The sequence below is a fragment of the Leptinotarsa decemlineata genome, unplaced genomic scaffold (assembly GCF_025532065.1).
Source record: "Leptinotarsa decemlineata unplaced genomic scaffold, Ldec_3_MD MMD2_tig00000591_RagTag_RagTag, whole genome shotgun sequence".
Lineage (NCBI taxonomy): Eukaryota > Metazoa > Arthropoda > Insecta > Coleoptera > Chrysomelidae > Leptinotarsa > Leptinotarsa decemlineata.
In genome coordinates, this window is record NW_027412552.1 from 2,058,580 (window position 1) to 2,082,354 (window position 23,775).

The 23,775-nt window shown below is 33.4% G+C and overlaps 1 protein-coding gene across 1 annotated transcript in view; it reads left to right on the top strand.

Moving 5' to 3' along the window:
• The window catches only part of spz3 (Spaetzle domain-containing protein 3), an 88,070-nt gene that overhangs the window by 10,985 nt on the left and 53,310 nt on the right, over positions 1–23,775 (top strand). The window lies entirely within an intron of this gene.

Consider the following 23,775-nt stretch of genomic DNA (forward strand, 5'->3'; position numbering starts at 1 on the left):
CTTAACTGGGTGTAACGCATTCGAAACGTCCAATATGTCTTGGCACAATCATGTCGGTGAAATTGCAAAAGCTAGAAACACTGTTTCGTAACAGAAAACTGTACACACCTCAGCAACTTTTGGTGCTTTATAAAGCTCAGATCAGACGTTCTTTGGAGTATTGTTTCCATATATGGAGCTCCGCCATCCAGAAAAGAGCCATCCGCCTGATTGGAGAAGCGAACATCACTTGCAAACTGGAACATCGAAGAAAGGTTGGGAATTTGTCTCTCTTCTATAGTAGTCTAATCAACAAGTTCAAAAACATGAAAAATAGAGATGAAGGTCCTAAAAATATGAGCGATAGCTCATTCGATTCGGAATCACCTATAGAAAAATGTTTTTGAAAGATTTTGGTGCAGGTAAAAAATTGCAATTTTTATTAACAAAATAAGATTAAAAAAATGGTATTTAGTTTTTCGTTGATAACTCAAAAAATATTAATATTCAAGCAATTTTGAAAAAAGCTCGTTAAAGAGGAGGAAATTTCCGATAAAAAAGTCCCGACTCCCAAACCTCTATCTCCATTATTTATAATTTTATTTTGACGTTAAAAATACGGTTCCGCGCGGCTGTTACGACATAAACGCGCTGCCGCTAAAGAGAGTTTATCAAAAGAACTAATTTTTTTATAACATAAAATGTCATTTTGAAATTTTGAAAAAATCTAGTACCTTCCTAACACTTGAATGAAACGAGTCCCGTAGAAAAAAACGTTTTATCACCATTTTTCAAAAAGTTATTCAATTGTATAAAAAAATCTGTTTAAAATCTGTTTCTCAGAAGTTGAGAAACTTGTGCGAGCTAAGGACTAACGAGGTCTTACCTTTTAATGTGTGATTCCTAACACGTTCCCTCGAGAAAAATATCTGGTCGAGGCGGGATTCGAACCCACGGTCTTCCGATCGTGAGTCGGGCGCACTACCACCGCGGCCAATTCCACAACAATTGTTAACCAGCAAATGTTTTCCCAATCTCCGTTGGCATAAATAATAGGATAAAAGGTATGAATAATTGGCCTATAAATTTTAAACTTCGTGGAGCCCTTTTGATGTATATACTTCATATAATCCTGCGATTTTTTATAACTATTGCAAAATCGTTGATAATTTTTTTTCAATTGATATTTAGCTATGTCGGTTTTCACATTAAACAATGGCAGTTATTAACATAGGATATGAAGTCTTTACGTAATTTTTTTATTAAATTGTTTTAGAAATTCAATATTTTTGATTTTTTTTTCTTTTTTGTTGTCTAGAGATAATTATAATTTAAAAAAAAATTTCTTAATTTTAATTTTTAATTGTTTGAAATCGTTTTTTTTTTATATTTCGATTGTATAAATCATTATCTAATCAAGAAATAATTTTGCTTTTGAAAATCATAATTTACACTTTTGAATAGTTTGGCAACAAAAAATATTTATCATTTAATTGTATATTAATTTAACAATTTGTTATAAACAAATATTGACCAACGTTATATTTTTTTTCTGGTCAATATTTGTTTATAACAAACTAATAAACAATTAAATAATTAATGAAAAATATTTTTTGACAAACTATTTGAAAGTGTGAATTATGATTTTTAAAAGCACAATTATTTCTTAAGTAATGATTTAAGCAATTGAAATATGAAAAAATAGATTTTAAACAATTAAAAATTAAAATTAGGAAGATTTTTTTTAATCATAATAATCTAGACAATGAAATGGCAAACAAATTTCTTAAAAATATTGAATTTCTCTATTTGTTTAAAACAATTTAATTAAAAAATTATGTAAAAAATTCATATCCTATGTTAATAACTGCCATTGTTTAATGTGAAAACAGACATAGCTAAATATCAATTGGAAAAAAAATTTGATCAACAATTTTTAGATATTTCATTTTGTAATAGTTATAACAAATATAATTAACAAATTAATAAACTTTTATGAACTTTTATCGCAGGATCGTATGAAGTATATACAGGGCTGTCGCCATGGGGGGAGATGGGGGGAGTCTCCACATCTCCCCCCACCGTCCCCAACGTCCAACAAGAAAAACATCATTGTCCTTGTATTCACAAAATTTCAATATGACATTAATGCAACCTTACACCGATTTTGGAAGGCCAATTTTATACCGGTCGTCCAAATTCCAATAGTGAACCACATGTGGATGCGGGACCTAGCACACATGCTTACCGGTGGTCGACGCCGAATACCGGTCGGATTAAAACTCTTGTCAGACGCTTTCAAGCTCCACAAAAAATAAACGAATACAACTTATTTTTACATGTTTGCTTTTTGAATTCATTATTAAGGTAACTATTACAAAGTTATATTTCATTAGTCAAATAAATTGTAGTGATCGAACATCCCCTAAACATAAACATTATTCAGCCATACACACATAAATTAATTTAACAGTTGACGAGCACTTGGGACCATTTTTGGGTATAAATTTGCGAAGATTTCATACATTGACTGGATGTGACTTTAATTCCCCCTTTTTGAGAAAGGTAAACAAATAACATTCAATATATCAATGAAGAAACATGAATATCAGCAAGCGTTTATGAAATTTGGAGATCCAGATCCAGAATATCTAGTATTAACGAATAACTCAATCCAAAAAGTTAAAAAGAAATTATACTGGCAGTTTACCACCATGCAAGCATTTTAACTCCTGAAAACAATAGGTGGACTTTAGAAGAAAACCAGTATCCTTTTTATTGTTTTGATGGTGACCAATTACGAGGAGACGCAACCGCACCTACTCTACTTTGACTTCAAGTTAAAAAAAATATATATTTGCAGTTTTGTTTTATAATTTGTTACTATCTATTTTTTTAAAAAGAAGCTGCCAGCAACGACAACTTAGCTGATGATGATAAGAATGATAACTCGAATGGAAAATATCATGATTCGTCCAATGAGAAAATTCCAATGATTATGACGATGATTACGATTTATCAAAAGATAAAAAAATACTTTATTCACTTAGTCATAGCAATAGCTTCTTCATAAAATGATTTTTGTTTCAATTATTACCTTTTTGTAATAAAGTGAAAATAATTCTTCATAAAACCAAATTGCGCCGAATAAATAAAATAAATAAATGCAATACATTAACTCACTTAAATATTAATTGATGTTTATTTATTTTTTGTGAAGCTTCAAAGCCTCTGATAAAAGTTATGGTCCATGGAAAGTGCGTGACACTTATGATACTATTTTAGAATAACATTCTACAAAACATATATTAAAAGTCAGTTATGAAAATTCAGGATGAGTATCTCTTTTTTTAAGTTACCTTTCTTCGGTCGGTTCCCTTGTTCCCTTCGGTCGGTCGGTAGCCGGTTGCTTCGACGTGGGTGTTGGTTCGGTGGTTCAAGCCGCAGGCTGAACGATCGATTTTCACTCACTATCGTCCAACCCCTGTTAGGAATCACACGTTGAAAGGTAAGACCTCGTTAGTCCTCAGCTTGCACAAGTTTCGACTTCTGAGTATTGTAGTTCGTCTCTTTACATTAGACGGGATGTACCACAAATAATGTTTTTATACAAGGTGATAAACAACAATATTACAGTTATAAACATAATCGAACTCATAGATTTTAATGTTTCTCCTTTTAAACTACCCAAGGCAAGTAAAAAAATAACTGCTCTGAATCTTCTTTCAACCATGCTTTGTAAAGCAAATGAAATTAATGTTTTAAAAAATTTAGATTTCAGTAATTCCTTCTCAGGTTTCAGATATGATGTTATTAATTATTTATTATAAATATAACTGTGATCGCAGTGAATAATTTTAAAAATAAATATTTCAGTGTATATGTATAGAAATAAGCTTACACAACTAATTTGTAATAAGAATTTCCATGTAATTAGGCTGTTAAAATAAAATAAAAATTAAAACAAAAAAGTAATGACTAGTAAAATTGCAATAAAAATGTAACCTAACCTAACCTAACCTAACCCAACCTAATCGCTAAATCATTTTGAGAATAATTCAGAGAGCACATTGATGAAATCTCCAAGTATATGATTTGAAGTGTACGAAGATAATGAGAATGATACCTTTTGAGTGGCTTGAAAACATAATTTGAAACCGAATAAAGTGGATCCTTCACTGCCGTACAAGTGCAGCTACTGGTAACTCTGATGAATCGAGCTGATAAGTCTCTTAACGCTACTTGAAGATAATGCACCTGACACATCTGGAAAAATCTTATCATTCAGCAATAAATCAAACTTCAAACCACTTATCGAAATTGATTACTCTTGAATTTAAGCGAGGAAAAAATCACAGTTCATTGATCTGAAGTTCCGTTGATTTCGGATATCTCCAGCTACGTCTGATTAGTCAACAAAGTTAAAATTATTCCACGTTCGTCGATTTGGTTAACAAATGGAATCGATCAGTATTCATTAGCGATACTAGTTTGTGTTTTGACTTTTTACTGCAAGTGTTTCGAATGCGTATATTATCGAGTGATTCGAGAATACACATGTTCGCAGTTTTCTCTTTGGAAGGATATATTATGGAAATGGGTACAAATAACATTCATTATTCTCTTAGATAATGCATACGCTGACTGTTCAAAAAGTAATGTTAATTTTCATTTTTATCGAAATGTATTTATTTATTCATCACATTAAATTTTGTTTCCTTCAAAGTAGTCATCCACAGATTGAATACACTTTTGTCTAAGTGTTTTTTCTAATCCTCTGGTCTGATATGTACTTTTTGGTATGTCCTTGAGTGTAATAAAATAATTATAAAAATATTTATTTACTCTCATAATAATGATAGAGAAGAGAAAAAAAATAGATCATATAGTTGCTAATAACTCTTAATATTCTTAACATTATTTTGGTCACTTTAACAATTTCATTGCACTTCCATACATTGAATTTCAAATTAGCACTGAGCAGTAAGTATCTGTGCTTTTATTTCTTTCTTAAATTGATGAATATTATGATTCAAAAGGGATAAAATTTCATTCAGATAAGAAGGGGCTATATGAGAAAAGCATCCTTGAAATTTGGAAGTACGGTGTCTAGGTATGTTGAATGAGTTATTTCTCAAACTGACCATAAGTATGTCAGAATGCCTGCCTAATAAACTATACAGGGTGTAACTGAATAAGTGTAAAACATTAAGGGAGGTGATTCCTCATCGAAAAAAAGATAGGATCTTTCATATAAAGAAACTTCATTGGAGCATCCCTTGTTAAGATACAGCCCCTTAAAGGAGGTACATAAAATTTGTATAACAATTTTTTTCACAAGCACTGAAAAAGTCACAATATTGAAATTGACCTGACGTTTTGTACTACCAAAAAGACACTTAGCCAGTAATTTATTTGGTTTACCCCATGGTTGTAAGGGGTGAAAAACGCAACCCCTGAAAGTTATTTCCAATGTTACTTTTTGTCTTATTTTTGTTTACCATTTAAAAATTTATTTCCGATAGCCTAAAAATGTCTCTTGGGTTTTTTGTCCAAAATAAACCAGTTCGCAGCAAAAAATTATTTTACGAACAACTACAGAGATACATCGTCATAAACGCGAACTGGATTTATTGTTATTTTGTAGTTAGTATCTGCATTAAACGATTAAAGGGTACTAAACAAAACTAATTTATTAATAACAAAATACACAACATGTAGAAATCATACTAAATGTTCAATATGTCTACCTTCAGACATTACGCATGCGTCTAGACGTCGGCGCATTGAGCCACGTATTCGCTCAAATATTCCTGGAGTCTCTCTGATTAACCTGCACGCATCGATGATGCGGTTTCTCAAGTCCTCTTCATCGCGAACAGGAGTACGATAAACCAAATGCTATAAATGGCCCCAAATAGAGAAATCGAGAGGATTGAGATCCGGGGATCGAGCGGGCCAGTTCTGTGGTTCTCCTCGACCTATCCACTGATTTGTATATGTTTCAGGTAAATGCTGACGTGCTACTTGACTAAAATGGACGGTAGCCCCATCATGCATGAAAAAATATCCCTTCTGACGTCCAAAGGAACTTCCTCCAGCAGTACTGGATGCACTTCTCTTGAAAATTGAACGTATGCCTCACCATTTAATCGAGGAGGTAGAAAATGAGAACCAATTAAATCATCCCCAATAACTCCGAGCCGCACGTTAATTGATGGTTAGTTTCGACAATAGCGTGAGAGTTTTCATCAGCCCATATGTAGGTAATTATGAAAATTATTAATCTTGTCCCGAGAAAAACTACATTCGTCTGTGAATTCTATCGTCTTCAGAAAGTCACAATTTCTTCTAATCATTTCCAGCATCCAATTGCAAAATTCAAGACGGTTCGGAAAGTCTCGTGGTAACAGTGCCTGTACTCGTTGCAGCTAGTAAGGGTATAAGAGTTGTTCCTTTAAAATTCGAAATACCGTCATATTATCAACATTTAGCTGGAAAGCAATCTTTCTAGTACCGGTAGTAGGTCGTTCTTCAATCAAATTAAGTACTGCTTCCTCTAGCTGTGGTGTTCGTACTTCTCGATGGCGACCACAATCCTGCGTTCTTTTGTCGAATTAACCAGATTCTCGTAATCGTTGATGAAGTCGAGCAAATATTCTATATGAAGGATGCTGCCGTTGAGGATACATTTCAGCATATCTTCCAGAAGATTCTAACCCATTCCCCTGCAACAGACCGTAAACGTAATGCATATCAGCCATTTCCTCATTTGTGTATGCCATTTTAAAAACAAGTGAATTATTAAAGTAACAAATTGAGAACAGAACAACAATACACAATTAGTATTAATTGAATTTCGAAAATTCTCAAACTGACCGCATCATACCAATTTAATTATCACTATCGCTAATAGCGACCTACTAGATATATTAGATTCGTATTTTCGCACTTATGACGATGTATCTCTGTAGTCGATCGTAAAATAATTTTTTGCTGCAAACTGGTTTGTTTTGGGCAAAAAACCCAAGAGACATTTTTTGTTTAGAATGAAACAGGCTATCGGAAATACATTCTTAAATGGTAAACAAATAATAAGACAAAAAGTTACATTGGAAATACATTTTAGGGGTTGCGTTTTCCACCCCTTACTTAATTTGAATATTGTAACTTTCTCATTGCTTGTGAAAAAAATTGTCATACAAATTTTATGTTCCCCCTTTAAGGGGGAACATAAAATTTCTTCATATGAAAGATCCTATCTTTTTTTCGATGAGGAATCACCTTCTTAAATGTTTTACACTTATTTAGTTACACCCTGTATAAATAACTCTAGCTGTTTAAGTTTGACTCTGTACCTCACATTCATCTCCTTAATTTCTACAAAAATGGTGTGACATGTTAACCATATGGTATAAAGCATGCGAATCGCATGCAAGCATTTTGTGTACGTTGTAACTTCTGCTTGTTATATTGCGGCAAAAAACAGTGATACACCGAACAACAATACTCGATATGGGGGTAAATAAGAGTTTTAACTAACCTGAGTTTCATTTCTTCTGATAGCCGATACTTGAATTTGTCTAGCGATTTGAGGTTGAAGAATGATACTTTGAAAATGTTTGTCACATGTTCATAGAAAGACAAAGAGCTATCTATGGTTACGCCAAGATTTTAAGCACTGTCTACCCAGTCAATGTCTGCGTTATCGAGAGTGAGCCTAAAGTTACACTAAGTTTCTACTATTTGTCTTTGAGATCCTATGCATAAGGCCAAAGTTTTATTTGGATTGATTTTCAGTCCATGATTCTCCGAGTATAGGAATGTTTTGTGCAAATCTGTGGTAATATTGGCCACGAAACTTTCTGTATCGATGTTATGAAAAGACAAATATAACTGTATATCATTTGCGTATAGATGTACTTGACAATGTGATAAGAAAGTGGGGTAATCAAAAATAAACACTGAAAACATCAAGGGTCCCAAAATACTAACCTTCAAAAGGAAGCTGTTGAAATTTCATGATATTGTACTCATAAGTTTGTTAGTAATTGTGCTAATAGTGACACTTTTTGTTTCGATCACCAACTGATCATTTTCAAGAGAAAGACCAGTTTGATCTTCCTGTTAAATGTTAAAGCGACGCTAGAATGATTGTATTGCTTTTGATGCAGTTAACGTTTATGAATAGAGCCAATTTTGAAAAAAAACCGCATTTTCTTTCTCAGGCCCGACATTTTTCAAGCCAGGTTGAATGGATTTGAAATTTTGTGATGAAATCTAACACAGCATCACATTGTTTTCAAAACCCATTACACATCAACACACTTTTTGGTGTCCTCAAATACTGGTAACTATAAAATGTTGTTCAATGACCTTATTGAAGCTAATGAAATATCCTAATACTTAGCAGTTTTTAAGATTGAGCTATTTTCAACTGACCCTGTGCATTATTGCCAGACGTTGACGTTCAAGAATCTTTTGCCACATCGCTACATCGAAAGTACTCAATTAAAATGGAATGATACAGAACATGAGGGTTTTAGAGGACGGCCAATCTAGCTGAAATCATATTATACATTAAATTGGGAATATAATGGTCTTTTCGTTAGAATATAACAATTATTCACAAGGCCTGTGAAAGTTTTATGGGTTTACGTAAGACCGTCTACGGTCTTATATATACGGCTAGAGATTCTGCAGTTTGCGCAATATTTACTATTTTACAACTCGGTTGCGAGGAATGAAGAATATGCAAAAGTGGCTCTTCAAAAGCCGCAGAAGAACACTATTGGAGACTGCGTTGTATTGGATATCATTCTCCGGAATGTACTTCTCTGGTTCTCACTTCTCCTTTCTCGTATAAATACATATTTCACACTTTGTTAATATACAGTGCGGATGTTAATATCTCCTCCTTTACATATGAACGGGGGCAAGATATCAGAGTCGGAGGAAATATGAATGAAAAAAATCATTGTTTAGTATTTTTTTAATGAAAAAACCGCAGACAATAAATTTTTTTGTCAAATGGAAAGGGGATCTTGCCCTTCGTTCTAAAAGTATTTCAGTTCTCTATACAATGAGGTTTACTGTTTTCAATTTGGATATCCGGTTGAGGAGTTATTGATGTATGATTTTGGAGACCAGGAAAAATAATAATTCGTAACTTTGCAAGCAAAAGAGGATTGAAACATCTCCAAAGTTAGTTATCATAGAGGTCACGAAGTTTATAGTGTGTGAGAGAAAGAAATTGCTCAATAGAATAGAATTGAACCAGAGCATTCGACAAAAAAGCGAATTTCTATTTTAAATTCGATTCAGGATTTTTTTGATCGACAATGTAGATGAAAATCCACATCGTGTTACCACACTAATAAAGAGAATTGTGTTAAGACGGGTTTTCACCAAACGGACTCGCGTGCGACTAGTTTTCAAAAACAGAAACAAAAAACTTGTTTTAATTTCGAAAACAAACTCGAAACTTGCAACTCCACCAAACAGACAAAAATAGACTTCAACTGTCCACTGTTTTTTTGCCCAAGTTCTACAAAGAAACAGTGAATCTGATTTCTGTTTGAAATAAACAACAATACAACAAATCAATAAAAATACCCTGTCTGGTGCCGATAATACAAATTCATACTCACCACAGACCAACACTTGAAATGAAATAATAATGTCTCCCACTGTTTCCACATAGCGAAGTCAGTTTACAAAAACATGGATACCGAAACCTTTTGATGTGTCCGCCTGCCGACGCGACATTGTTGACAAAAACTGTCGCCGCGACACAAAGTCTTCAAAATGTTTATTATTTTGACAACTCAACTTTTTGTGTTGCCGAATTCGACACAGTTGCTGTTTTGTTGTGGTCTGTTGTGATCTGGCGCGGACACCAGATCTTTAAAGGAAAAAACAGAATCGATCCTCATTCACCCCGAATCCTGCCGTAATTTTCATAAGCCAGAAGGGGTGTTCAATGTAAGATTTCCTGATAATCCGATTTTCCCTAAATGTCTCTAGGAATTGGTTGAACATTTTCATACAACTGGAAGTGTAGCTGGAGCTCGACGAGCTGGAAGAAAATATATATCGATAATGATTGCGTCTGTAATGAATAACCCGTCAAGAAATTCCTTGGAAGACGTAATTTCACCCCTTTGAACTGAAGATGTTACGTGAATCAAATGTAGGTGGCCCTGGCTGAAGAATACAGGCTTCTAAGTTAATGTTCGAACGTTTGATTGCACTTCTTTCTCAACTGGAATTATGAACCGCCAAAATGTCCGATAATAACCAGTCATACTCGAACTTCTGAGAAAATAAATGTTTGAGCAAGAATTTTGGAAAATAAATCGTTGGTCACTCATATCTAGAAGACAATCTGACTGTTGATTTATATTCGGAAATTATTCAAAACCTCATTCACTCACGTATTCAAGAATGTGTGGCCAACAATCGAAATAAATTCGAAAATTCAATTGTTTTACAACAAGATGGTACTCCTTCACATTTTTTAGACTTGTGGAAGTTTACTTGGATCCGACATACTCAGGCATGTGGATTGGTGGGTGCAGTCCGTTAGAATGGCCTGCTCGTTAACCGGATTTGACTCCTCTCGATTTTTGGGACTATATCAAATAGAAAGTTTATATTACGTAACATATCGTTTCATGCTCTTGAAATCAATGTTTACTTAATGTGAAAGATGTTACCAATTTATTTCTTTCCAAATAAATTCACTGTATAAGGATATTTGTTTGGAAGTACAATATTCGAATATAGGAACAGGGTACGTAAATGGGTACATAAACAGATTTTAAACAGACAGAATAAGTTTCGGTCATGGTCTTTGACGTGGCTTTGCAATTCATACAAGTGAGTTATGAAAATTTGAAGGAAATGTTTGACAAAAACTAGTACCGACGTCTCCTTCTTCAGCGTCAACGGCAACATAAATCGAACACCAATTACTCGAGTTGAAGCTGGAATTCATGATTCAGGGTTTAAGGTATGTCACTGTTACTATTTCTTTTTCTCTGAACTCGAATTCCTTTCACTATCGCATACATTTCGACCTTCGGTCTGGTATTTTATTGTTTCATTGTCTTTTTTATTGGTGACACCTAAAAATGTTCGGTATTGGAAGCAATTTGTTCTTGAACTGTACCGTGCTTGCGTCTTTCGTTAATGATTGATTGTGATTCTAGCCGCAGACTGCAGTCTGTCCAGTTGAGCATGTTTTCAACAAGTAACTTGATATTGGTACATTAGTTCTCTGCATCCAAGGAAACATTTCATGGCCATGGTCGTGTCAGAAGAATGAATGGAATATTGTGAAAATGTCTTGTCCTTCACGACAGGATACATCAACTTGTAACACTACATTTTCCTTGTGGAAGAGCCCTTGTCTTCAGATCAATGTCCATTCTTCTTGGAATATCATTTTGTAAAAGTCTCTCTTTATTCAACCCAGTTGGGACTTTCATCGCTGTTGCTGGATCCACAAGTCTGAAAATTACTTCTTTGCATGATTTACACAGCTTTGTGAAGAGTTCGATTTGGAATTGACTGCTTTCTTTAAATTGATGGATGTAGCCGTTAACTATGTGGTAGGAAATAACACTACTGTAGGAAATAATAGCGATACTTAGCTTCATTGAGTATCAATGAAGAAACCCGCAATTATCCCTGTTCTTTCACCAAAATATGTTAGAGTTGCATATTTCTTGATTTCTGTTGTTTGATCTGAGGGTATATTAATATGTTAGTGAATTTACGGCTTTGTGTTCTGACTTATTTCTGGATTGTATCTGCGTTGAAACCATTATTATGGCCTCTCGTGTAATACCCCTGTACCAAAAATGAATGTTTTTTCTGTGATGGGAAAAAAGTTTGACATTTTATCTCTGATGACAGGTACCAAATGTCACTTTTTATGAAGTTATTTTTAAAACTATATATATATATATATATATATATATATATATATATATATATATATATATATATATATATATACAGTGTAACACATAAAGTCCGCATCAAATGGGATTTTTTTTTGTTCATCTCTTCAAGCAACTTTTGATATCTCCATTAGGTTGTGCTTTAGAAATGATGCCAAATGACATGCATATGACCGATCAAGTGATTTTTCTTCCCTGTCTAATTTGACATTTTTTCCAAAAAATGTTCAGAAAAGCAGTTATTGCTCGAAATTTCGAAAATCGGTAGAGAGAAAAGATGATTGTTTTTTCATTTTTTACCCATATACCAATTTTTAGCTCTCTAGTACAAATTTAGTTTTTTTACAGTTTTTCGAAAATTTGACATTTGCCGATTTCTCAAATTTAGCCAAACCTCAACAAAGTTAGTGCTTTATGCCTAACTTATCTTTCCAACGCATTTTTATTACCAATTGCAATTCTAAATACAACTTATTTTGCAAAAATTTAAAACACCAGAAAAAATTATGCCAAAAATGATGCAAAGTTGATACAGTTTTTAAAAACAGATAAATATTCCACTTTATTTCTACTTTTTGCGAAATAGCTTGATACATAAGCATAATTAAAAAACAATATCAATGAAAAGTCAATAATTTATTCTTTACTGCACTTTTCAAACAGTTAAACTTTGATTTACTAATTACGAAAAATTTCAACGAAATAAAACTAAGGGTACTGTGGAAACAATTGAACTGAACTGAATAAGCAAAATATTTTATTGTCATATGACATTTGTTAAATAACTCAAAATAGTGTTTATCAGTTTTAGATTTGAAATAGTTTATTCATTGTCTAGTGTGTTGTTAAAAGAGAAAATTGAAATCGTTTTAATATGCGGCGAGAATACCGGTCACCGACAAGTAGCTGATATTTTCAATGCCAGACATCCTGCAAGAAATATTCATCAGTCAACAGTTAGAAGGATAATAGCTAAGTTTAAATCTACTGGCTCGGTTAAGAGTAATTTTAGAAAAGCACATTCTAGACATACTGAAGAAGTGGAATTTGAAATATGTTTGGATGTCGTAGAACATAAAAAAACAAGTATTCAAGATATTGCAGATAGAACAGACGTTATGCGCTTGTATTTTTCTTTTTGGTTTCAAAGGGAAAAAGAAGAAAATTATCATTTTCCTTATCAAATTTTATGGACGGATGAAGCGACCGTCTCTTCAAATAACGTTGTGAGCTCGCAAAACTGCAGTTGGTGGGCAAAAAAAAAACACATTTCGTAATCGAATGTCGAGATCAATATTCGTTTAAGACGAATGTATGGTGTGGCATATTAAACGATCAAATTATAGGACCATACATTTTTAGACATAATTTAAATTCTGCGGACTACCTACACTTTGTGAATACCGAACTATCTGAAAATTTGGATAATATGCCCCTTCAAGTAAGAAATGTTGTGTGGTATCAGTGTGATGGTGCACCACCTATTCATACTACAAGGGTGGTTAAAGAGCGTCTTTTGGAAATATTTAGGGGCAAAGTAATCAGTCGCAATATGGAACACTTTTGGCCGCCTAGATCCCCTGATATAACCCCACTAGATTTCTTCTAGTGGGGTTACTTAAAACAAAAGGTGTATAAGCAAAGACCTTTTCGAGATATAAACTATTTAGAGGCAGTTATTCGAGAATGTGTTGTAAACACGAAACCCCGTAGTATAAAAAATGCAGTTAAAGATATTTTAAAAAGGACAATTGATTGCATTGAATGTGGTGGAAGGCATACCGAAATGTGACTTTTTATTTTGTATTTCAATTGGTATTTACATGGTTTAGGCATATGTTTCGATTTGATTTAGTGTTCTTAATTTAAATTATAATTTTATTTTAACAGATGTTTGTTAGAATTTTTTTACGGTTTACTTTTCTAGGCAACAAAATCTAAATTGATTTCTGAAGTAATTTTGTTCATTCATACCTCATAAAAGATATTTAGTAAATGTGAAATTACTTTCGTATAATTCCTTTCCTTAGTTTAATTGCGTTGTAATTTTCGTAATTAGTAAATCAAAGTTTAACTGTTTGAAAAGTGCAGTAAAGAATAAATTAGTGACTTTTCACTGATATTGTTTTTTAATTATGCTTATGTATCAAGCTCTTTCGCAAAAAGTAGAAATAAAGTGAAATATTTATCTGTTTTTAAAAACTGTATCAACTTTGCATCATTTTTGGCATAATTTTTTCTGGTGTTTTAAATTTTTTGCGAAATAAGTTGTATTTAGAATTGCAATTGGTAATAAAAATGCGTTGGAAAGATAAGTTAGGCATAAAGCACTAACTTTGTTGAGGTTTGGCTAAATTTGAGAAATCGGCAAATGTCAAATTTTCGAAAAACTGTAAAAAAAATAAATTTTTACTAGAGAGCTAAAAATTGGTATATGGATAAAAAATGAAAAAACAATCATCTTTTCTCTTTACCGATTTTCGAAATTTCGAGCAATAACTGCTTTTCTGAACATTTTTTGGAAAAAATGTCAAATTGGACAGGGAAGAAAAATCACTTGATCGGTCATATGCATGTCATTTGGTTACTGCCATGGACACAACTGCCGTTAAGGTACCTGGTCGCAAATCGGGTGTGGGTGTTATTTCAGCACTGCCAACCGTTCTAAACACTTTATTAGCTATTTCTATCCTGTATGCTACCGATTCATCAACATACCCTTCAGCAACCGTTGATGACTTTCAACCGCCATGTTTCTTTATTGTCATCAAGTCTCCCCCAGATTCAACTAAAAGTGTAGCAGACGATCTTCGAAATGAATGACCTGTATATGAATTGGCATTTTCAAGTTGAAGAAAATTAGCCACAGCTTCAGGCACCTTATAAAACTGTACAATAAATAACTATTTTTACCCAGGTCAGAATTTACTCTAGTGGTCTCCAAACTGTTCATAAATATGTCCGCTAGAAGTGGACTAAGGAGTGAGCCCATTGTTAAACCTGAATCCTGTTTACAAAATTTGTTGTTGAACTGTAGGTGACTCTGATTTAGGCACACATCGAAAGCTGTTGAAAATTCAAAGGTCTACTTTGGCTTGATCTAATAATATGTCGAAAATAAGGGGCTTACATACGTTGTACGATATGTTGTAGAACATACCCTTTACATCGACATACAATGGCGCGAAGAAGCCATTGTATGGCGAAAGATGTGTTATGTTTTTATAAAACTATTTAGTGAAAATTAGTATCGGCCATTAAGTATCGGCCATTTCCATCATATATCATGCATAAATGGATCATTAGGTAAATGATCATTTCTATCAAAAAATGTAGATTTCGAAAAAAAAACAATTACAATATAATAGTACTTCTGGAAAAACAGATACTTCAAAAAAATTTTAATTATGTACCTTTTGTGGAAATGTGTTTAATACTAGTGAGTGAATAACTTTTTGTTGGTTGTTAAAAAAAATAAACATTTGCGTTTATTGGTTTCCAGAGATTATAGCAGTTTTGATTTTTATTCTTCATTTTCCGTATTCCATGTTGAAATCGTATTTGTTCTTTAAAAGGTGGATAGCCTAGGTGGAATTTGTTTTCTTTGCTCCAAAGAATCTTTTATGTTTCTGGAAGTCCTTCCTAAATAAATTCCTAATTTGATATTTTTTTCCATTTCTTACTTGTTCATTCTTACAATGATAATAATTATATAACAATGATAAAAAATTTATTTCAAAATGCCCTTTTAGGGCAAACCTACAGTAACGTTAGTTACAGACGTTTAGGAATCACACGTTAAAAGGTAAGACCTCGTTAGTCTTTAGCTCGCACAAGTTTCTCAACTTCTGAGAGTTATCGTTCATATTCGGGCGACGGCTGATTAACGGAAAAACAGAAATACAAGTGGTATAAAAACAGAAAGTTTTATTTTTCATTCTTCTTCTCAAGAAACATTTATACAATATATCCTAAACACTGCCTCAGTTTTTTGTCACAAATCAAAGGTCTTCCATAATTCAGGCCTTTTTCGACTCTGAGATATGTTTCAATTAAATATTATTCACTTCAGTGATACATTTTTGTTTATTGATTAGTGTGTTGACGTTTACTACAATTAAAAATAAAACAAAAATCATTATGTATAGATGAAATAACAATTAAGAAGCAATTTAAGATTTTTTGGCTAGTTTTATTCTGGACGAGAATTTCTTATATATCCTCATGCAGTTCAAATGGAGTTTGTTGTTTCGTATCTGAGATATAACATATGAAATTTATCAAACTTATTACCCCTTATGAATATCACTCGAGTAACATCTTTATGCAATGACTTTTTGAATAGAAATAGTGGAAGAGAGACAATTCATTTATATCAACGAGAGATGAAAAGCTTCGCGTTGGAACCTTCTCTATATCAAAAAAGTCAACCTACAATTTAAAACTATTACTAAAGTAGTGAACAATAATCAATCAATGCTTATTATCAACACAACAGATTTAGCATCATCAAGGAAGATAAATATAGTGCAAAACATACACAAGCATTGAAACTTGCAGTGAAAAAATTCACTTACGTCATAAGGGCAGAGATCAACCAGCAACCCTTTTATAATTTTTTTGAATTTAATCATATGTAATTTCCTCATATATGGTGGTAGATGCTTGAAGAGCCTTATCGTCACAGTAAAAAAGCTTTTATGAATAATTGCCAGTCGATGTTGTGGCATAAGGAAATTGTGCCCATTTCTGGTTAAATAATAGTCCCAGATTTCACCTTTAGGGTAAATCAGATACGATGGATGGCTTAGGGCACCTGAGCAACTTGTAGGGCTTCATAAAGTTCAGATCAGATTATCTTTGGAGTATTGTTCTCATGTGTGGAGCTCCGACCCTAAGCATACTCTGTGAAACTGCTTGATTAGATCCAGAAAAGAACCATCTGCGAACATCACTGGCAACCTTGATAGCCTGGAACATCGAAGAAAGGTTGGAGATTTGCTCTCTTCTATAGATACTCTCACGTGTTTTGTCCTTGAATAAAAATCAAAACCGAAATGAATTTCTTGTTTTCGTGTGTGATATTTGATGAGTAGGAATGTACTGGATTTGATGCCAAATGACAATGATTGATCCAACGGTAGATCAGATGTACGTAATTTATTCAACAATCGTAATAAAATTATTTATGATTGCAAAAAAACCTTGTTATTGCTGCAAATTGTTCACGCAAAGATATTAAAAGATACGAGCACGGCATGCCAATGAATAAAGTTATTTGCAAATTCACCGAGATTAATATCAGATTTATAGTGTTAGTAGGTGCTGTTTTATGGAGTGCTTCAGGTTTCTATTTTGTCACATTCTGAGAAACGGAGAGAGGTTCATAGAAGTGTAACACACCAGACCGCTGTAGATATTTCTATAGAAGTAACTAGCTTTTGGAATTATTGGAAAAAACAATAATCCAGTATACAGGGTGTAACTAAATATGTGTAAAACATTTAAGGTGATTCCTCATCGAAAAAAAGATAGGATCTTTCATATAAAGAAACTTCATTGGAGCATCCCTCCTGAAGACGAATGTAGCTTTTCTCGGGACAAGATTATTAATTTTCATAATTACCACATATATGGGCTGATGAAAACCCTCACGCTATTGTCGAAACTAAACATCAAGAACAGTTTTCTCTTAACGTGTGGCTCGGAGTTATTGGGAATGATTTATTGAGGATACACTACAAAAACACACTTTTGTGTATTTTCCACTATATTTCTTTATTGTTGACCGGTTTCAGCTATTACACCATTTTCAAAACTAACTGATTATGTTGCTTATTCTAACATAAATGATTTGATATACCTGATACCCGATACCTGCGTTTCATATACCTGTAAAATCCATGAACATAACAAAGCTTTCCATATAATGTAGGTTTTGGGATCTGGATTATAGGTTCAGGAGAGGACTATTATTTATATCAAGTTGTTCGTTGAGAACAATAGAATTGGGATTTTTCTTTAACCTGTTTATTTCCATAGATTCCAACAGATTCATCATTTTCCCTTTTTCGCATGTGTGTAGGATCTTTAAATTATCTTTATCTATTTTATGTTTCGAATTTTGAAGATGTTCGTACATTAATGATTTTTTATCCGAAATGACATGTTCGTGGTACCTTGTATCAAAATTTCTCCCAGTTTGGCCTATATATATATATATGGCGGGGCATTCACCACATTCTATTCGATATATACCAGATCTCTTCCCTTTCTCTAATTTAGGTTTGGCATTAAATAATATGTTTCCTAAAGAAGGGCAAATGTTTTGACTAATTGTATTCCTTTATAGATCATTAGCAACATTTGTATTTTTCTAAACATTTGTCTCTCAACTATAGGTAATCCTTGTGTAGCAGTTCATGATGAAGCTTTCGCACCCATTGATATTCCACAATTTTCTTTTTTACAGTTTTTGATGCCATGAAATGAAAAAAAATATATATTATTTTTCTTGTTATAAAGGACCATATTTCGTCTGTTGAGAGACGTTGAATTTTGGACAAAAAGTCAAATAATGAATTTCATTTCTATATACAACACATACAAATTTTGTAAACGAATTTTGTTGATAGGGTGAGATTTTTACGTATTTTATTTTTTGAACTACAACCTTTGACGTCAGAAGTACGTGGAATCAAAAGTTGACAAGCTGCAATTTCTTTTTATTCTAACCAGGTGGTAAATACAATCATACAATCAATTTGAATTTTTCATTTGATATACTCGCATATTCCAACCAATTGAGTTTTTGACAAGTTGGTAATTTGTTCACTAATTCTAGTAAACAGGAGGAGACTCTTTACTTCATCTGATAACTCTATTAACATATCTAGTTTCTCATCCCTAACATTCGGAAATGTTTTAACCCTGTCTAATAAAAGTAACATAATATGTTCTGAACGTGAAAAACGATTTTGTAGAAGGTCAATTACTCTGTCAACATTTTATGGCAATATTAGTAAACATTGAATTAGTTTTCATGCATTATCCTTGAGACATTTTTGAAGTCAACATTGATTTTCTCCATTGGAGTAGCCACATGTAGAATGCTTGTATTGTTGAATGAAATTGGTCCACTCTATAGGATCGCTACTGAAAATTAGCCATTTTTTTGGTACACCTTGTCTCACCAAAATTTTCCGAATGTCGTTGTCACTTGACATTGACGTATGCAAATATACGTATTGGAAATATCCGGCTCGAAGGACCATATGATTTGAATATCTACCTGTAAATGATGTATTATTGGAAAAATCCGGTCACGACGGACCAAAATAAAATTCAGATTGTTTGTCTGTCAATAACTCTAATTATTATTTTTTCAGCAACGTCACAGCTAACTCATACATAACATATAAGTCTGAAAAAACACCAAGTACAATTAAACAGAATGTAAAGAATTTAAATTGGATAAACGAGATTAACTCCAACATCTGGGTTTTTGACACTTTTCTACAGTCTCCGACATCCATTTGGTCTTTAAAGAATATTTACTTTTTCCTTATATTTTTACAAACTCACACTTATATTTAGGGCACATCCTATAGGTGATCTCCTCGTTGGCACGTTTTTATTGACGACGGTCAAACTTTCTAAATTAAGAAATTACCGTGATTTTCAGCCAAACGACAAGTAAGGTTACGACCTCTGCAAAAGACTGCACAATAAATAAAAAGATAAGACGTAACAAAATACACGAAAATGTTATTTTACATCACGAAGAATCAATTTGAGAAAACGTAAAAAAACCCTTGTCATTCGCCGCAAGACTGGTGATTTTAGTACGTGTTTTATGTAAATGTTTCTTACTTTTTTGTGGCGAATGGTGTCAAACATGTAATTGTGATTATTCTTGATAATTATCATGATAGACATAACAGTTGGGCTTAATAGTTCATAAGATAACATAGTTCTTTTTATAAAACTTGATTATACGAGGGCGATAGAAGGAGTATAGTGGTCATACAATTTTTTGATACCACTTTTGAAGTACGATTTTTTTTAGCCTTAAAATAGGCCTCAGTTTCGACGAGTACTTCTTCCAGCGAGCATCCTCTCAAGTTCTGAGAACAGGAATATATCGCTGGGGGACAGTTCTGGGGAATACAATGGATGTGGAATTGGACGCGGTGGTAGTGCGCCCGACTCACGATCGGAAGACCGTGGGTTCGATTCCCGCCTCGACCAGATATTTTTCTCGAGAGAATTTATCTGGTTGAAACTGTAATGATTCTGCAACCGTGTTATGAATCACACGTTAAAAGGTAAGACCTCGTTAGTCCTTAGCTCGCACAAGTTTCTCAAGTATTTGAATGATTGTTTAGATATAAAACACCTAAAAATAGTATACTACGTTTTGGTTCATTCAATATTGTCTTATAGAATTATAGGAACTTGAATGTTATCCAAAAGTTGATACTGAAAATAATTTATGAGAAAAATTTCTTAATTAACGTACGAAAATGAAAAATTTTTACCGAAACTGTCGATCACAAATATGATATGAGGAGGAGACAAAATAAACTACCCAGATAAAAAAAAACAATAGGACAAAGATGTACAAACTATCTTGGACCTCAACTTCATAATATGGTACCTGAAATCATTAAAAAAATATATTCTCCTACTCCATATAGAAATAAAATAAAACTTTGGATTATGCTTGATGAAAGGAAAATGTTTCATGACGCGGTGAATCAAAACTTTCAAAAAGCTTAAAAAATAAATATAGTTTAAACAACTAAACAAACACGTTTTTAAAGAACAAAGCGTGTTTTTTAAACTATATTTATTTTTCATTTTTTAGTTTCGTATGCTATAAAAGCGTGTTTTTTAGTTTTTTTTAACTACATTTATTTTATCTGAACTTTGGGATCAATCAGTCATATATTGCAGTAGGCGCGCAACGGAGGGTTACAAATAAAGCAGCAAGCGCGCGTGTTAATAAAAAAAAATACTTTTTTCAAATGAAGAAATACATGTAAAGTGAGTTCGAATTATATCAAGGAAGTTACGTACAGCGCCATCTGCTCGCGAATAGATCTGTCAAACACAGATACAGAGTTCGAGATTTACAAGCAAATAAACAAACATACATACATACATACAGGTGAAGTTAATAAAAGCGTGTAGAAAAGATAAATATTATTCATATTTTACGAGATACTCTTCCTGTTGTGATACGAAATCGTGATAATAAAAAACATACAGCACAAGTGACTTTGCCTATTTATTCAGTTTTGGAAATGAGTACTCTAAACTGTTTAATGGACTTGTAGCGACTTTGAAAACGACTTCAGTTGCAGTGGCAAGGAAACATTTTAAAAAAATTTGGAGAATTTTTTATGATGTGGCATTAAAAAATACATATAACCCCCAATTTTAACACTTCTATTATCAACCCCTATTTTTTGATAGCCATTTTAGCAACTCAATCATTTCTAACCCTGATCATACCTGGCAAATCGCGTGCTGTTGCGATTAAAATTGTTTCTGTTCAGTGTTAATGTACAGTCTCCTGAATAAACTGTGAAACCAACGTACATGAAGCATTAATGCTTCAAACACATGTTTTCCAATCACCAAGTATCAAATATTTACTCAGAGTGACACGTATAAGCCTCAATCTATCAGGGGATTCAATTTTCAATTACAAACACAAAGGAAAAGATAACTTTATCTCTAATTGCGTTTTTAGAGATGCACAGATGAGTTTGTTTTATTGATGTTTACGAAAATATGATGAAATCCACTTCACTACAAACCAGAGAAATCTGTCGTCTCTGAAATCAACGTTTCGGAATCGTAAAATCGTCTTGTCATAATGTTATGAAGATACATATACAGGGTCCACACATAAGAGTACACACACATATACACACATCGGAAAAGTCTAGGGATATTTTTATAACATACTAAATATCATAAAAATAAATGCATGAGGTCGTTTAATTTCGATTAAATTGGTACACTCGACCACCCTGTAGATTTCTATGGGTTGAACAAAGCCTGCAAAAACGGTAACTAATCTTTTATCAAGTTTTTTACAAACTGTAAGTTTTCGGCTAAAATGAATAATCTGAAAGTGTCGAGTTTGTACATTCTATGCAGTTCTTGCTCAGCAATTAAACTGGAAATATTGTGCTTTAACATGGAACGCCATCACTTACCATTGGCTGAGATGAATAGAGCTGTAGGGCTTCTTCAAGGTGGCATGCGACAAAATGTGTAGCTCTTCGTTTGGGGGTCTCCCAAAGTGTCATCAGTCGATTGTGGCGGCGTTTCCGTGAAACTGGCAGTCCAGCCGAACAACATCCAGGGCGAGGACGCGCTACAACTGCAGTTCAAGACCGATTTTTGGTCTTAACCGCAAGAAGACAACCGACAATCACAGCACCTGAGTTGGTTAACGTGTTGCAGCAGACGCACCAGGTAACCATTGGTCGTGATACTGTCAGAAATCGACTTAGATGTCTACCTTTGTCGAGAGGCAATCGCGGTAGAAGATTAGAGTGGTGTCAAGAATATCAAAACTGGGATGCAAATGATTGGGCCACAGTTTTGTTTACAGACGAATCCAGATTTGGATTTCATCCAGATTCTCGTCGAGTAAGACTGTGGAGACAACCTGGAAATAATGAACGTTTGAGACATGTCCAGGAAGTCCACACATACAGAGGTGGTACAGTAATGCTATGGGGCGGAATCATGATCGGCGGCAGAACCGATCTCGTTTTTCCAAATCGCTCCCTCACAGCTCGACAGTACCTCGACACCAGTCTTCTACCTATCGTCCGTCCGTTTGCTGGTGCTGTTGGAGAAAACTTCCACCTAATGCACGATAATGCTCGTCCACATGTCGCGCGTCTAGTGACTGACTGGCTCACCAACGAAGGAGTTGATGTATTGCCATGGCCAGCACAATCACCGGACCTGAATCCCATCGAGCATGTGTGGGACATGCTTCAACGAAGAATTTCTCCGCATATGGGGAACATTCACACAACGTTTCAATTGAGAGAGCTTTTAATCGCTGAATGGGCAAATGTACCTCAACAAGACATTGACAATCTCATTTTGTGGATGCACGATAGATGTAGGGCCGTAATAAACCAGCGTGGAGGCCATACTTTGTACTGATTCCAATTTCTTTTGTATTATGATTTTTTTTTGGGGTGCCAAAGAAGAGCCATATTTTTTTTAGTTTTGCTTATATGCGCACTCAGTATTTTTGACCATTTAATAAATTTTTTGTAAGTTACATTCGTTTAATAATCACCCGTCAACTTTTTTTTCCCTAAAGCGATCTAAAAAAAAAATATTGCCATTTTTAAAAATATCCCTAGACTTTTCCGATGTGTGTACATAGGTATATACGGTCCAAACTCAAAGACACGACATAGGATCATGGGGATCATTCTTGTGATCTTTATAAAAAACCGTACATTTGTTACAAAAAATATTGTAAAAAACCCAAGGACGTTCTTAATGATTTTTTGATATTAACTATATGGATTGTTGTCTTTCATTTGCAATATATTTGTGGAAATTTCACCATTTCCAAAAAATCTGGAAGGACAATTAATTTTTTTATAATTTTTCTTTAAAATTGACAATCATTTGAAGGACTCTCAAAGCAACACAGTCAAAAATTTCATCCTTTTTGATAAAAACTACTACATTCATTGCAATTTGTATTTTTAGTCGATGATATTTTCATTTCAAATTTCTATTCAATAATGGTATGACAATAAAAAATTTGGAT